We start from the raw sequence: 14,933 nt of genomic DNA, 5'->3' as shown, positions 1-14,933 counted from the left end.
GTTTTATCGGACTGTTGTCTTGTCCCAGTATACGTGCGTGGGATTGAAATCCATTTGCATTCTTGAATTCTTCTCACCTCCCCACCGTTGACATTTGTACTCCTTCTGGGTGTTAGCATCGGGCCATTTCTGTCTGGCCACTTTCTAGCAACCCCCGTTTCTAAACCGGACTTCAGGTAAATGCTGAAAGTCATAAACTGCTGACATCATTTCTAGCACTTCCATTTCCAACAATGATCCTCTAATACAATTTCCACCTTTCCTTTGTTTATCACGGTCTTTGCAATGATAGACTCATTAGCGCTCTGTGCTACGAGCTATAGGAGCCTGGTGGTTTGGCCCAAGTCAAACGGATCATATTGATTGATTAGCCCCAGTGTTTGTGCTTATATGCATGTGATGCAAATTTTTTGGCAGCAAGGACGCTTCCATTAACCCATCTCCACTTTAAAAAAAAATCCCCAACGGAGTTTTAATAAGAAATTGTCAAGCATCACAAGATTGCCAAGGTGATAGGAGGTTCTCCGGCGCAATCTAATGAGGCTTTGTTTGTTTACCTCCACGCCGCCTTCAGCGGAGTGTGCCAGCATTTGCACGGCATGAATGCCAGTGTTTTGATAAAGGTCAATGGGAGTGAGACAAGGCCGCTCAAGTTTGCTGACTTTAATTAGCTCTGACTTGGTGCTCGCGTCTCATCCTGTAGTGGCAGAAGTTACACGCCTGTGCGGCCAGAACAGACGTGACCAGAACAGACGTCAGAGCCTGGTCCTGCCCAAGGTTTCTTCCTGTTGGAGTCTTTCAGCCAGCATTGCTTGCTGGGGGGGGGGGGGGGGGGTCAAGCTCTGGGTTTCTGTAGTGTCCAGAGACAGTTTGGGTTGTAACAGATGCTATATGGATAAAGTTGAATTCAATCGTCTGAACTTTTACCATTTGACTAAGAGGAGAAATAGGAACAACATATTCCGGTGCATGATTGCGCCTAAATTATTCATGACCATGTCTCTGCCGTAGCGGTTGCAGGTTCCAGCCCCCCGCAACCCCGTAAGGAAAATGGATGGATGTGAATTCAACGCCAGGCTACATTTGCCTCATCCAATTTCTCTCCCTATTCCCTACATAGTGCACTAACTAGGCTGTGCACCGTTTTGTAGGGCTGTCTGAATGTGAATCGAGGACCACTGTACCATGTTTATTGCACTCAGTGTATCCCATAATGCATTGTGTAAAATAGTGTACAACCAATGCTCCCTGACGTCTATGCTATTATCCTCTGCTTAAACTTTATTAATTAGTGAATTATATTTATAAAGTACTGAAGGAAAAGGCAGCAAGGAGTCGTGAACAGGTGTGCGACACTTTGGTGTTCGTGTTCAGGGGGTCTGGAAACAATACATTAAAGAGAATATAATGAATCTATCGTCTATAGGCAACCTGCCTATAGCCGCTCGACTATCTTCATCTAAAAACGATGACACGGGTAAGAGATGCAGGTTCAGCGAACGGCTGCCTCCTCGGCCCAGTTGTCAGGCTGGTAAACACAGCGTCTCATGCATTATTTCACGCTGACAGAGGCGGCGTGACCTCAAACATAGTTTGCCTCCCCTTAAACACGAGTGCACCGGCGGCGTGGAGGTAATGACCAGCGTAGGCTGCAGCCCCCGCCCCGCCCCGCCCCCAGTGATGTCTGTCTGCCATCCCCCAGGGGTAAAATGTAATGCACTTCCTGTGTTTGGGCTCTGGGAACAGGCTGGCCCGGGTCTGATGTCGGCAGAAAAGTCAAGACGAGTGGCTGCAGCGGCGGCGTACCCGGGAAAAGGGTCGAGCGAGGAGAGTAAAGAGGGTCCTCGAGCTGCCTGTTGGGGACGTTCACTCTCTCCTTTATCGATTACTTTGTCCTCCATGTAATTAGGCCTCGCTGAAAGAAAGTGGATGAGAAATAGAAAAGAGGAGTGCGGAGTTCTGGAGGCGGAGGGCCATTTTTTATGTGCCGCATCAATAAGGAAAAGAAAACAGGGGGGAGATGGGATTTTAAACATTTTATCCAACCATTGTACAGAAAATAACCGCAAAAAGTACCGAACAAAAAATGCTTTTACCGCGTGTGTGTGTGTGTGTGTGTGGGGGGGGGGGGGTGCTTTCAGAGCAAAACATCACCAACACAACAGTTTTACCAGGTCACTATAAATGAGCAGGCCAATACAGATAAATAGATAGTTGTTTTTTTATCAGTACTGATTGGTTCAGACCTGCCTAAAACAGAAAAATATCATCTCTGTGAGGCCTTTTTGTTTGTCCCCCCCCGAAGAAACAGGATGTAGATTAATTGTAAATGTGACCTTTTTTCTATTGTTAGCTAAGCTAATACTCTGCCACCTTCATCTTAAAAGCCTTATATTTATTCATATATATTTACTGCTGGAATAGGAAAATGCTAACAAATGTCTCTTTCTTTTGTGTCTATTGTGTTGTCCATATTTTGTGGGAGCGTGAGCGGACATAATAAATTGTGATTTAACTGTTTTCTGTTATCTCTCCAAAGAGGTCACCCTGCTCTTGGTTGCCCCCCCCACACACACACACACTTCAGAACAGGACAGTTTGTGTGTAAAAAGCTTTGCTTTGTTCCCCAGACACACTCCACTTCATGAAATTGGCCAAAATAGATCCCTGTAGTACAGAACCCACTTAGCCAATTCCTCGAGGTTAGCGGACATGTTTTCTCGATCTGGTGCAAAAGTTCTCTGAGCGATGACCTGTCAGCGGGCAGCAATAACAGCGGGATTTAGTCATTTACTCTCAAAAACATGTGCACGTTAAAATAAAAAAAACCATTCCGAATTCACTCGCCCTCAATAATCGAAATATGCGTGATGTAAACACACAGTGGATTATTTTAACATCTGCGTTTTTGCTGCGTTTTCGATCTGTTCAGCTGAAACAGGTGATGAGAAAAACAAGATTACTTGTCATCACACAGATAAATGTCATAAGTAGCGTAGCATCGGCTGCTGGGATTAAAACACACGTTTCATGGCTGTTAGACGCTTATTTAGTGATAGCTGGAGAATAGGAACTAAAATATACCCAAACTATCAATGCATAATGAGGAAAAATGAGAGGAGGTAGATTTTCTTTATCGTGCACTTTGAGGTAAAAGTCAAAAAAGGGTATTCAAAATAAAACTGTCAAGTTAAAATATAAAACAATCAAATTCAATCCAAACTAATCTGATCTAATATACATTCATTTGATTGTTGCAAAATACCTTAAGAGTCCTTCCTTAAATTTAAGGGGGAAAAAGGGGGTAAACCAGCAACAAACAGCAGCGTGGATTGAAAATGTCTTAAAAAACAAAGACATCCCAGAAAAAGAAGCTGCAGCTTTAGCCCACAGCCATCATTACCGACTCCACGTTCTGCCTACAAGCTCAGCGCGACGGAACCTGTTTCAGATGTGGAGTCGGAGAACTTTTAATTGTCGGAGAGCCGCGGGGACGTGAAAGTCAAATTCCTCAAAATAACTGCGGGTTGGTGTTTGCTAGCCTTGTGCAGCCGTTAAAAGCAAACTGGGAAGAATCAAAGACCTCAGCTGTCATCCCAACTCACCAAACCCTCTCAAAGACGTGAGAAACGGGGGCGGTCGGTACCGGCGCCATGTTTAGAATACACGTTATACACATTATATTTGCAGAAGGGTCGGCGTGTGAGAGGTAGACGACCTCCGCGCGACCTGTTTCGGTGCTGTTTCCATCTTCATGTTCAAGTCAAGAGTTTTAATCATTCATCAAAAGGGTCTCCTCGGCGCCAAGCGTCGTTAAGCTCGCCGCTGCAGATGAAGTTTGTGTCCCGCTGTGAAAACGGTGTTCAGGTTCAGACTGCTGATTCTCCCCGCTGCATAATCTGCACTGAACCGGGCTTAAAGAGCTCACGACTTAAACACTTCTGACAGTTCCCGTATCAGAAAGATATAAAATCCGCGGCTACTCTGCTTGGCTGGGGATCTTAATCACTCCGCCGGCCTCATATAACACCGACACATGTAGATGATCCTACAAAGTCATGACCAAGGGGAGAATAAGCAATTTTTTTAGGTTTTTCTTCTTGAGATGTGAATGATAGATGTGCTCTGGAGCATATTTAATAGAAACTTTGAAACAACTGGCAGTGTCATCTTTTATCAGCAAGCGTGGAGTCGTTTCAGCAGGCGGGGGGGAAAAGTAATTATGACTCTTAATTGAAACTGGCAGAGAATTAGAGCAGAGGGAGGGGGCGCAATGGTCGCCTCAGCATGATGAATGGAAAAGAAGTGATTGTGTCATCGAACTTAAATCAGAGTTCAGAAAAATCCCGTCCGGGGGGGGTCGTATCGTGCACGCCATTATAACACCCAACATAATAGATTTCCTACAGTAATGAAGCTTGTGTGGAGATCCGAGCGTCCTTGTGGAAGAAGACACTCGAGGACGGCACCTCTGGATATTTTTTTCTGGAATCCCATCACAGAGCTCATCTTCGTCTGGATGGGAGCCTTAAAATTGTTTGTCGTCGGAGCCGGAATACTCAAATAGGGAGATTCACACTGGTTAGCCGGGCTGAGGAGAGAACAGCAACAGTAATGGACCGAAGATTGAGAAGGTGCGAGCAATAAAGGCAGCGCGATGGAGGAATGGTGTTGTGTCTAAACCAGTACAAACGGGATCAATCACACGAGTTTCGCCTTTTAAGGTTGGGCGTAAAATGGGTGGACGGCAGATCTGCGAGGGCGGAACCAGCCTAAAAGGCCACATACGTATGTTCTAAACCTTCTCAATTCTCATGGATGATCGAGAATTTCACGTTTTACCACGACACTCTTTGTACGGAAACCATAGTTACGGTGTAAAACAATGCAGAAACTATTAAAAATGACTCGGGTACCCTTCAGCACTTTCGGACCTACAGGTTCTACCGTGAATATCAATGCAGGTCCTGAGAAACGGTCCCGGCATTGGTAGAATGCAGCGTGTTGTGTTTTGTGGAATTCTCCTATTCCATCTTTAATTTTCCTGAATCATTTCTTTAATTCTTCTCTTTAATTATTTCTCTCTAAGGGATAAAATGGTTTCATTGACTAAAGGCCGATACGTCCTTGGTAGCTAGGCTAGTTTAATGAGCGCTGTCACTTTAAGTAGCGTCTGCACTTTGCGCCCACGTGACCGCTTCTGACTCGTTAAAAAGGAAGCGGGAGATTTCAGTTGGCTTGGTTACCTGTCCACATTCTTACCTGGTGTCCGGCTGCTTGGTGAGTTTTATTGGGTTTCTTACTTTTTTGCTGGCTTTGTCATCTGCTGTCATGGTTGCTCCTGCTGTGCTGTTGGGTCTACTTGGTAAAGCTAATGATAAGTTCTGGATAAGTCTTGTGTTGGTTTGGTATACTTGTAGAACTGTCATTGTCTCCATGCTCCTAAACTTAAATATTGATATTGTGATGTTGTTAATGGATATGGATTTGGTGTTTGACTGTCTTTCTGAAGCTTTAAATGTTTGTTCAGATTGCATTTTCCCTTGCTTTGGAATGTTTGATTGTTTGACCAGCTTGTAGCAAGGATGTCTACTTCCTGGTTTGCCCAGTGGTTTCTGGGAGCTGTAGTCCAGCTGTATTTCCTTTGGAGAGACAGAGGCTGCTGGGCTATATCAGATTTGCCTTTGAGACATGCATAAATGCTTGGGATTTGCTACTTTGAATGTTATTAATGTGTTTCAAGATTTCATTAGCTGCTGATATTTGATGTTTGATATTTGAATATGATGCAATGTGTATGTAAATGCTGGAAAGTTGTACTTATAATGCACATGAGTGAAACCTTGCATTTCCTGATTTCAGGTTTATTACCTGCTCACTGAGTTTGGACGCCAAGTTACCCTTTCCGTGGGGAAAACGGAACACAGCGTTCTGCAGCACTTAGTTGTAAAAATATGCCGCTTGTCACCACAGTGGCAGACAGAACTGGGATCACCTCACGCCATGGTTGTCTGATCCATTACGGTCTCAGTATTGGACAAATTGGTGGTGAGGACGGATTCAAATGTTTTGATTCATTATGATAATAATGATGGAAATGAATATTTGTCATGGAATCCAGTATTTGTCGAGTTGTCTTTGTCTGAGGCCATGTCTGCGTTGCTGCCCACATTAGCATCACAGCTAATCAAAGCTAGATTAAAATTCTCTGTCTCTATGGGGCCCCTGAACATCACTTGGACCTCACGTCCTTCAACAGGCTGCTAACCAGAAACAAGCTAACAAATACGAACATACTGAAAGAAGCAGACGTTGTTTTGGGTCAATATGCAAGTATTTCGTCATAAAGAAGTCAGATATCGACCAGCGGGGCTGTGATTGAAGGGGATGTGCTGGCTGTCAGACTGGAAACGCTGGCATCTCCATGTTTTCCCAGTTCACGCTCCGGTGCTCGTCTTGAGCGACAGCGCTGATGTGGCCACTGACAGACAACACGACTCGGGGGTCTGAAGAGCCGCGGCTGCCACACCACCGTGTCGGCGGAGACGTTCAGGCTCTCGAAAGGACACGACAATCCTTTAAAATGCATCAGCAGAGTCTCTTCATGGACGAGCAACTAAAGCAGCTCAACAGAGGTGTTTTTGTTTTGTCGTGCTTTCATTCCAAATGTTGAGCCGGGGGCAAAATGCTGATTTCACCTCCATCTTTAACAACTAAAACAACTTTCATTCTTCCCAAATCGACCTTTATCATTAGTTTTGGTTGTGGCGACTACGTTTACTCCTAATATTCTGAAGTCGCTTGGTTTATTTTTAATTTTTCTCTTGAAGTTCAGGCTATTAAATCATTATCCACTTTCACTTTTATCAACAAAAATGAATTGCACAGCTTTCCCCCCAGAGAAAACAATTAAAAACAACCAACAAGAAAAGAAAACATCAAATGTTTTCTTTTCAACGAGACAGGTGGGCAATATTGACTGAAGCCTTGATGTTTGTCTGCATCAGGCCGTTGGGGAACCACGTGATCCATGATCCATATTCTCCCTGACATCTTCTTGGTTTCTCTTGTAGTCATTTCCATAGAAGAGGGTCTGTTTTCTGTTTACCGTGGAATGATATTAAAGCCGGATGTGACGGCGGATGAAGTAAACCTTCACTAATAATTCTGTTTCTCCGAATACATCATCATTAACGTCGTCTGAGGATTTCAAAAATAGCTGAATAACGGGATTAAAGTATCTGCTGATGCTTAGAGGACTGTTTTATTTTTACTGTGACCACATGGAGAAAGTCCAGATCTGCTGTTCAGCAGGATCAGAGCGGATCTCTTCATCTTGGTCTTCCTCCAGTGATCCATGTCCAGATTGCACTTGCAGCAGTTTTCAGCACTATTGACGACCTGCGACACGGATCTGTGCTGTTTTTGGACTGAGCCACTAGGGACCATGATTCACTCCTGCTTCATTGTTTGCCTTCCACTGGGGTCATTTTGAGCTTTCTGACCCTTTATCAGGGACCAATTTGCCCCAGGAGTCCACATCGGGGTCAAACGTCCCCTGACAACAGCTCCCGGACTCATTAGGGGACTCAAACCCACCACAATAAGACAGACATCTTAAATCTCTAAAATGAGCAATAAATAAATAAACCCATTCATTATCATTGGTGAACCATTTTCAAAGCTCAGGTTGTGTTTATGTCTGCATGTCTGTGGTGGTCACGTGTGGTCGAAGGGTGGTCACGTGTGGTCGAAGGGTGGTCACGTGTGATCGAAGGGTGGTCACGTGTGATCTAGGTTGGACTTTTATCTGGATTCTGGATGCCATTGTCCTGGTGGCTGATTACGTCCTGAAGCTCGATGATTGTCCACTCAGGGTTTTTCTCTTGGCTTCCGCGTCCTGAAGTGGTTTCTAAGGGATTTTGTCAATCAGGTGATCATGGATCACAGCGGGGAAGCAGGTGCCTGATGAGGCAATGCTTTTTGGTTGATTGTGCAGAGGAGACACATCTGGGTTGACTCCTCTGCATTTCTATAGCAAAAAAGTCTGTTTTACAAGATAATTCAGGCTGTTAAAACTTATCAAAGTGACAAAAGCAAAGCAATGAGCAAAGATCCACACAGACAGAACATTCTTGCTGCTTCATAGCTTCAGGTCTGAATCTCCTTTAATGGACAGACTTAAAAACCTCATCAATAACACACAATGTGTCTGCAGCCCCGGTCAATAATATGCCCCAATCTATAGAAAATACCATCAAACAAGCCTTATCTTCCACCAGTTATGTCCCCCCCCCCCCCCCGTATTGAACCCATCCCTTACCTTAAACATCCTCACAGACTGATTCATGCACAATTTAATGACCCAAACACTGTTGATTAGTGCAGATTTGGTTACAAAACTTATAAATTTGCAATTCTGTTCTGTGACCAGAGAAACAAGCCACCAAAATTGTTTCGTTTGATTGTTTTTTTTGTTTTTTTTTATAGCTATGAAATGACACCAGACCGGGACTGTGGTGGCGGGTTTGCTAGCTAAACTAACAACTAGCTAAAAAGACAATTGTGTTTTTTCACACGCATTAAAACAGCAACGCAAAAAAAACAGTTGAAATGAAAAGAACCAAAATGGACCAAAGTACCAACACACACAAGACACTTGTGACACGTTTTCCTACCAAAATAATCTCCGTGTAGCTCCAGTGGCCTGTTTGGGAACAGGAAGGCATCCTGCTGCCTGTAGATTGATGCTAACACACGTGTGACGCAGCCTGTCTCGCATTTAACAGTTATTCAGCAAAACAAAGACATGAATGACTTTAATGAGGACCTGAAATGAGACAAGACTGAGTTCTTTCCCATAATAGCCGGTAGCACATGTGGCGCTGTCTCGGCTGAATGCCGTCGACTCATGCGAGACACCGTGATGCCATCAAAGCCTGTTTGGTTGGATTCAAAGAGAAAGACGCGACCTCCTGGGAAGCAAAGTCGTATGGGAGGGAAAAAGGTGTCTTTGAAGCTTGAGTAAATGAGGTGCTTTCGCCCGTCTGGGGAGAGGAGGAGAGAATGAGTGAGAGGCTTCCTATGAGGCAGACAGACATACCTGCAGATGGATCATTTGACAGCAAGGACAAGTGCTTCATCACTGCAGGGTCCACGTGCAGCCCCCGCACCCTCCGAGGAGCAAATCAGTGGATCCAGTCCAGCTGCACATCAGACTCGAAAACCTGTCTTGGTGGGAGTCCTGCAACACCAATGTTGTGTGTTTAAATGTTGCTTGGAGACGTATGAGCGGACAGCCCCCCCCCCTTCCTCGGGAGTGGCTAGTGCAGCTCTGACACTCCACACGCCATCAGTCTGGGTGCAAATTGGCACCGAGAACACCAGGGTGCAGACGGCCGTCGCAGGTAAAACGAGCCAATGCATTTGTCAGACACTTTGATGGGAACGAAGCGTGTTGCCGTGAGAGCGTTCCTCATCAGGGAAACGGCAGCGCGGCTCCAACGCTAAGCGCTACTGATTTGAAAATGTAAATAACATATAATGGTATCTTATTTTGTAATATAATTTAATTGCAGTTCAGCTTCAGTCGTCAACCGCCTGCAGCTGCTGCATTTTTTAGCTTTCTTTAAATTGTTGAGGACGACGAGCAAGGGACACTTTTATAACAACGGATTTGTGTCTTATTGAATAAAATAAATTTGAATATGCAGAATATGGAGACAGATGCAGATTCAAAGCCCCACACTAGTCATCCCAGTAAGTGTCCCTGTTAAAGTAGCCGCCCCAATATCAGCTTAATTAACCTGAAAACTGCCGACGCGACCTAGGACCCAGATGTTTGCCAGGTGTTGGTGATGCAAACAACCGGACGTTAGATGGTGTCTTTCTGTTCCGGGTGAGGTTGAAAGTTGGGGAGCCGAGGGGATCATGATGATTGTTTCTGATTCACGGCTGATCTCCCACTGGAGACCGAGAGGACGCCGGCGAACCGTCTCTTTACACCGATAACCATCGAATTCAGGCGTGTAGCAGGCAGCACCTCCGCCGCCTGACAGGAAACCCCCACAACCCAGCACACAGCTTCCACGCCACAACATTTCCCTCACAGGAGAAAGTTGCAACTCCTATCAAACTCTGGCTGCACCATTTTTGGATCTTGGCAATCGACTCAGAGGTACTTGAAGTTCCCAACTATCTTATTTTGACGGATCTTTTCCTGTGGGGCTAATTATCAACATTTCCTCATTACACCCTGTGAGATGAGCCGTCTTCATCCTGATCTTTATCCATGTGACATTTGGTGTAATTAATTCCAGTTGAGACTTCTATTTCTGGCTGTGGTGCCTGATGAAAGCCTCCAGTCTCTCCACCTCCAGCGAACGTCTGGTGGTTTCAAAGACTGACGAGCACGATGGAGGACAACAACATCTTGATAAGGTAATTCCTGCAAAGTCAACTAGACTCATAAAAACAAGCTTCGTTTTGATGTTAGAGGACCAGATTAATGTGGAAACTCAGTCATTTAAAAGGATAATCCCATTTCAAAGTTGTTTAGTTTTCTTCACCTAATAAAGGTGTAAATTCATGAGAGTTTGGATGAGAGAGTGATTCAACAACAGAACACAGGGATGGAAAAAAAGGACTCAAATGCAACTAATGAAACGCACGAGCAAAAAAAGGAGGAAGTAACAGACAGAAGGACTTGCTGAGTCATTTAAAGGCCTTGCTGCTAGCTGGGTAGCTAGCTAGTAATTTGAAGCAAGGCTTGTGCATGTTGGAGTCCAGAACGACTTCCAGACTGCCTTGTTATTCCATGTTGTGATATTAAATCAGAAAAATTGGCATTTATTGGGTTATCTGTGAGATAAGAGCGTACCACAGCTACCATGAAGCACGTGAAACAAAGACAGATGTGTTTGGATAGAAACAAGGTTCGGGTCTGATGGATTCTGTTTCCTTTGTGTGTTTTCTAACCTCAGATGATGAATCGAGCATGGGTGCAGAGCAAAAATACAAAAAAAAAGAGAAAACATTCCACTCAGATTTGATCAAACTCGTATTCTGTTGCATGTTGCTCTCTAAATATAACAGAAAACAACTACTACCTACTAAAACTCCCCCCTAACTTTGTGTAACCGGAGTAGTTTCCAACCACTGCTGATTATTAATTCTTTTCTTCTTTGAGGCAGAATTATGTGTAGAACTACAGAAGCCCGGTGCCGCACAAGACAACCATTTGTTCACCGCTGACCACGAAATTCAATACAGTATGAGAGAATGAGGCCGGGGGGGAAGCGGCCGCGCTGGTCGCCCTCACCGGTTCCTTTAATTTCCAGCGAGTTAGCATCCTAATTCTGTCGCCGTGCGCTGATGAAACAAAATAATAAAGAAGAGAGCGAAACGAAGAGCAAAGGAGCGACAGAAAGCTGGAGGGCGGAGGAAGAACATCAAGCTATCTGGAACTGCTGAGCCGTAATTTACTTGAGAGACGCCAGGAAAGATACAAGCAGGAGTAGCAAACTGATAGCTCCTGGTTATGGAGGGAGAGGAACATCAGTTATCTGGTGGCTAAGTGACAGAGCACGTTGATTGTACACAGCACCACCACGGCTCTCTCCGAATGGCAATGCCGTGTCTTAAATCAAAGAAAATTCCCATCTCTCCATCCCCCGCAATCCGTTTTTTTTTTTTTCCGCCCCTAATGTTTCTTCACTTGCGCCGTGTACCAGCCCGTTACAGACTTTACAAACGACCAGCGGAAAACTTTAGGCAGCCACACCAGTGAGGTGTAGACCTGTCACTGCAGGAGCCACGCAAACAACAAAATAACTCACACGCCCCCGAAAAAAGAAGCAGAAAAAAAAAACCTCCGATATTTATGCTCGGAAACTGTGCTGCTTACACTCTTTCATCCCTTTGAAGTAAAGAAAGGGAGAGAACTGTTGTGAGTAAGTGCTTGACAACAGCGGGGGCTTTCATTTAAAAATAAAAGCATTAACACAGCAGCAGCAGCTCCCAGGGCTGAAGGCTGGAGCCGGGCTGCCTGTCAGTGCAGCCTCGCACCACTAGCGTGAGGCCTCAAGCAGCAATTTCCAAACTGGCAGCTGCTGATAACTGCCAGCAGACAAAGCAGACCTGTGAAATACGACCCCGCTCCCCTCCTCTCCCGAAACTGGGACACAGCAGGCTTCGTGTAATTCCAGCGCACATTTGTTGCTGGAATTGCTGTAATGTTAAAAAAAGAAGAAGGATCTCATATTGAGCTGTGATTTAATCCAGCCTTTTCCAGAGAAGCGGGCGTCTTATCGTCGGGCTTGAATTCTGGCGAGCAGGAGCCGTGAAGGTTAGCCCCGAACCCAAAACCGTCCTTTCATTCCGAACGCTGCCCGACGTCAAAAGAATAACGTGAAAATAAATACTTCAAATGCCACGAGGGGAACAAATAGGACGTGTTGGCTGTGAGTAATGTTTTTTTTTTTTTTTACGGCTGGCACTCGCAAACTCACATTCCAGGCGCTTCAAGGTGGGAATATCAGGGTCGCCTCGGATATTCTTATTCTGAGCCACACCTGGTGAAAAAACTGTCTTCTCTCTGTGCAAATTATGTTTGGATATATTCACGCACATCCGCTGGTCGTCTGCTAACCGCTTATCTGGAACTAACCATCATTTCATTGTTGCGTAATTCGCTGGGTGCTATTTTTAGCAGCACCTCCGGAGACCCGGAGCAAAAGTGAACGCTGGAACGTCTGTTGTTTTGTGGCATTTCGATTCCTCCAATAAAGACTTGTGCAACCTTCTGCGGCATCGAAGGACTAAGTTCCTCCTCATCGACATCTGTGTGACGTTAGACGCTGCCTCACAGCGGACCGACGCAGATCCGGTAGAATTTGACCTCTTACAAAAATGTCGAGGCGAGTGGAAGCGGAATTTTGCAAGTTTTCCCTCTAAAAATCATCCAAGCCTCTGAAGAAGCTCTGCGTTGCTGCTGTGAAAAGTGACGTTAGCGCTGTAGCCTTGCTAGCTTTCCACCGTTCAGGAACAGACTCCAAGTCTGGAGTTTGCAATAACTCCATCTGACCTTTGACCTGTGCAGGGTGCATTGCTGTCTCCCAGCTGGGGACGCAACAGCGCATCTCTGGTGATGATGTCGAATGCTGTTTCCTGTTTTCATTACCTGTTTAATGTCCGGAGGATTTAATGCTTTAATATCGTGGCGGTTGTCACGGCGATGTGTAATCTGTGCCGACCTGTTCTGAGGCGGCCGAGAAGCATCGTTCTTCAAACAGTTTTGCGAAATTTGATTTTCACATTTTATGAAGCAAAATTCCCAAAAATTTAGATTTAAAAAGACCAACGGAGCAAAACGGGACGCGACCCCAAGCAGATCTGTAATCTCTCTCTCTCTCCTGCATTGCTCTTCAAATCTCAGTTTCCATTTGTCCAATTGAGGTTGAGATTGTGTTTAAAATCCAAATATATTGTCCTGCAAATCATTAATAGAAACATTTGATAAAATGGGGAGATGGTGGAAAAGTTCCAGACCCACTTAACCACTCTGCTCGCGTCTGCCTCGCCCTCCACGCCGGTGCCTGGGTCTTCGCTCAGGATCACCTGGGACGTGAACGCGCCGTCTTTGATGTGATTGCATGAATTATTGAATCGATCCACAGACAGTTAGAGATTCATGAGCTGATTGGAGAAAACAAGCACGTGGATCGAATCCAAGAAGGTTTTTTTTTGTTTGTTTTTTTTCTTCATCTGTAGGATTCAGACGCGTTCGTGATGTCACAGCAGCAGCGTGAAAGATGTTAATCTTCTAAAGGAATCTGCAAAAATCAAACTAGAATATGTAGAAAATAACGACTATTCATATTCAGGGCCAACGTCCCCGATGAGCTACATTGATTCAGGCCTCAGAGGCTGTTTCTGGGAGACAGTAAAAGAATCTGGCTTTTAGAAACTTAAATATAAGCTGAATATTGATTGTAGAGATGGGAAACAAAAAAAGGGATCGAGTCACCCTGTTGGCGTTTCAGACGGCTCGTGTTGACAACACGATAATGTGTCGGTGCCGGCGGCCCTCCTCACGGAGGGAGGTTCGATTTACAGCCCAAACAGGACGTCTGCCACTGCATCTCGAAGCGAGAGCGAGGCCGGTTTCACCGTCGCTGACAGTAAGGACGAACACATATAGGCAGGCTGTCGATACGGACTTCCTCTCAGCGCCGGGACGACGCGACGTTTGCAGCTAAAGAAGCAACAAAACCTCCCGATTCAGCCTGCTGCTCCGCTGCTTTCATTGGGGATTCGGTGGGATTGTTTCGCCTTTTAGGCTCTTGTAATAACACGGTTACAGCTGCTGCGCAGGGGAGCGAGGGTCAGCGGGGAAACGTGGAGGACGATGATAAAATCCTTGGGTTTTTAAGTCCGAAATCGAGTCTCCATTGTGATATTTAACTGTTTTGCTCCATCTGATTGACAGCAGCAAAAGAGAATTTATCCACCACAAAAGACAATCAACACTAATGTCGGATCATTTTTCGCATCATCTTTCATTTATGGCATTTTTAAATGGATTAAATGTCCAAACTGCACGTTTTTAATGCGCCCAGGGGGCCTCGTTTGCATTGCTGACTAACAGGAAGTGGAGGGAAGCCGCGCATTTCCGCTGGCCGCTTCGTTCGCGTCGAGATCTCCACAAATCAAATGTTCAATATTGAAAGGACTATTTAAAGAGCTTAGCAAGGATTCCGTTTCCATTTCTAGTGGTCTGCCCGCTGCATTTTAAGCCCGTCTGAGCTCCACTCTTACCACTAGTTGTGGGATACAAACATACTGAAGCATTTCTCCTAACAATGGTGAGAGAACGAGGTCAGGGTAGGAAATAACCCACGATTTTCTTAATATCTCCTCTCCTCTCCCTACTA

General features: G+C 45.1%; 1 long non-coding RNA gene across 1 annotated transcript; it reads left to right on the top strand.

Annotated features, from left to right (window-relative positions):
* Nucleotides 1-5,202: 5,202 nt before the first annotated feature.
* Nucleotides 5,203-7,631, top strand: LOC105416381 (uncharacterized). The gene is made up of 3 exons (XR_964522.2): nt 5,203-5,280; nt 5,863-6,048; nt 6,437-7,631. It is a non-coding gene; the product is annotated as an uncharacterized lncRNA (long non-coding RNA).
* The last annotated feature ends 7,302 nt before the right edge of the window (nt 7,632-14,933 follow it).

Source organism: Takifugu rubripes, chromosome 4, assembly GCF_901000725.2.
Source record: "Takifugu rubripes chromosome 4, fTakRub1.2, whole genome shotgun sequence".
Lineage (NCBI taxonomy): Eukaryota > Metazoa > Chordata > Actinopteri > Tetraodontiformes > Tetraodontidae > Takifugu > Takifugu rubripes.
This window is presented reverse-complemented; position numbering and strand designations above follow the sequence as displayed.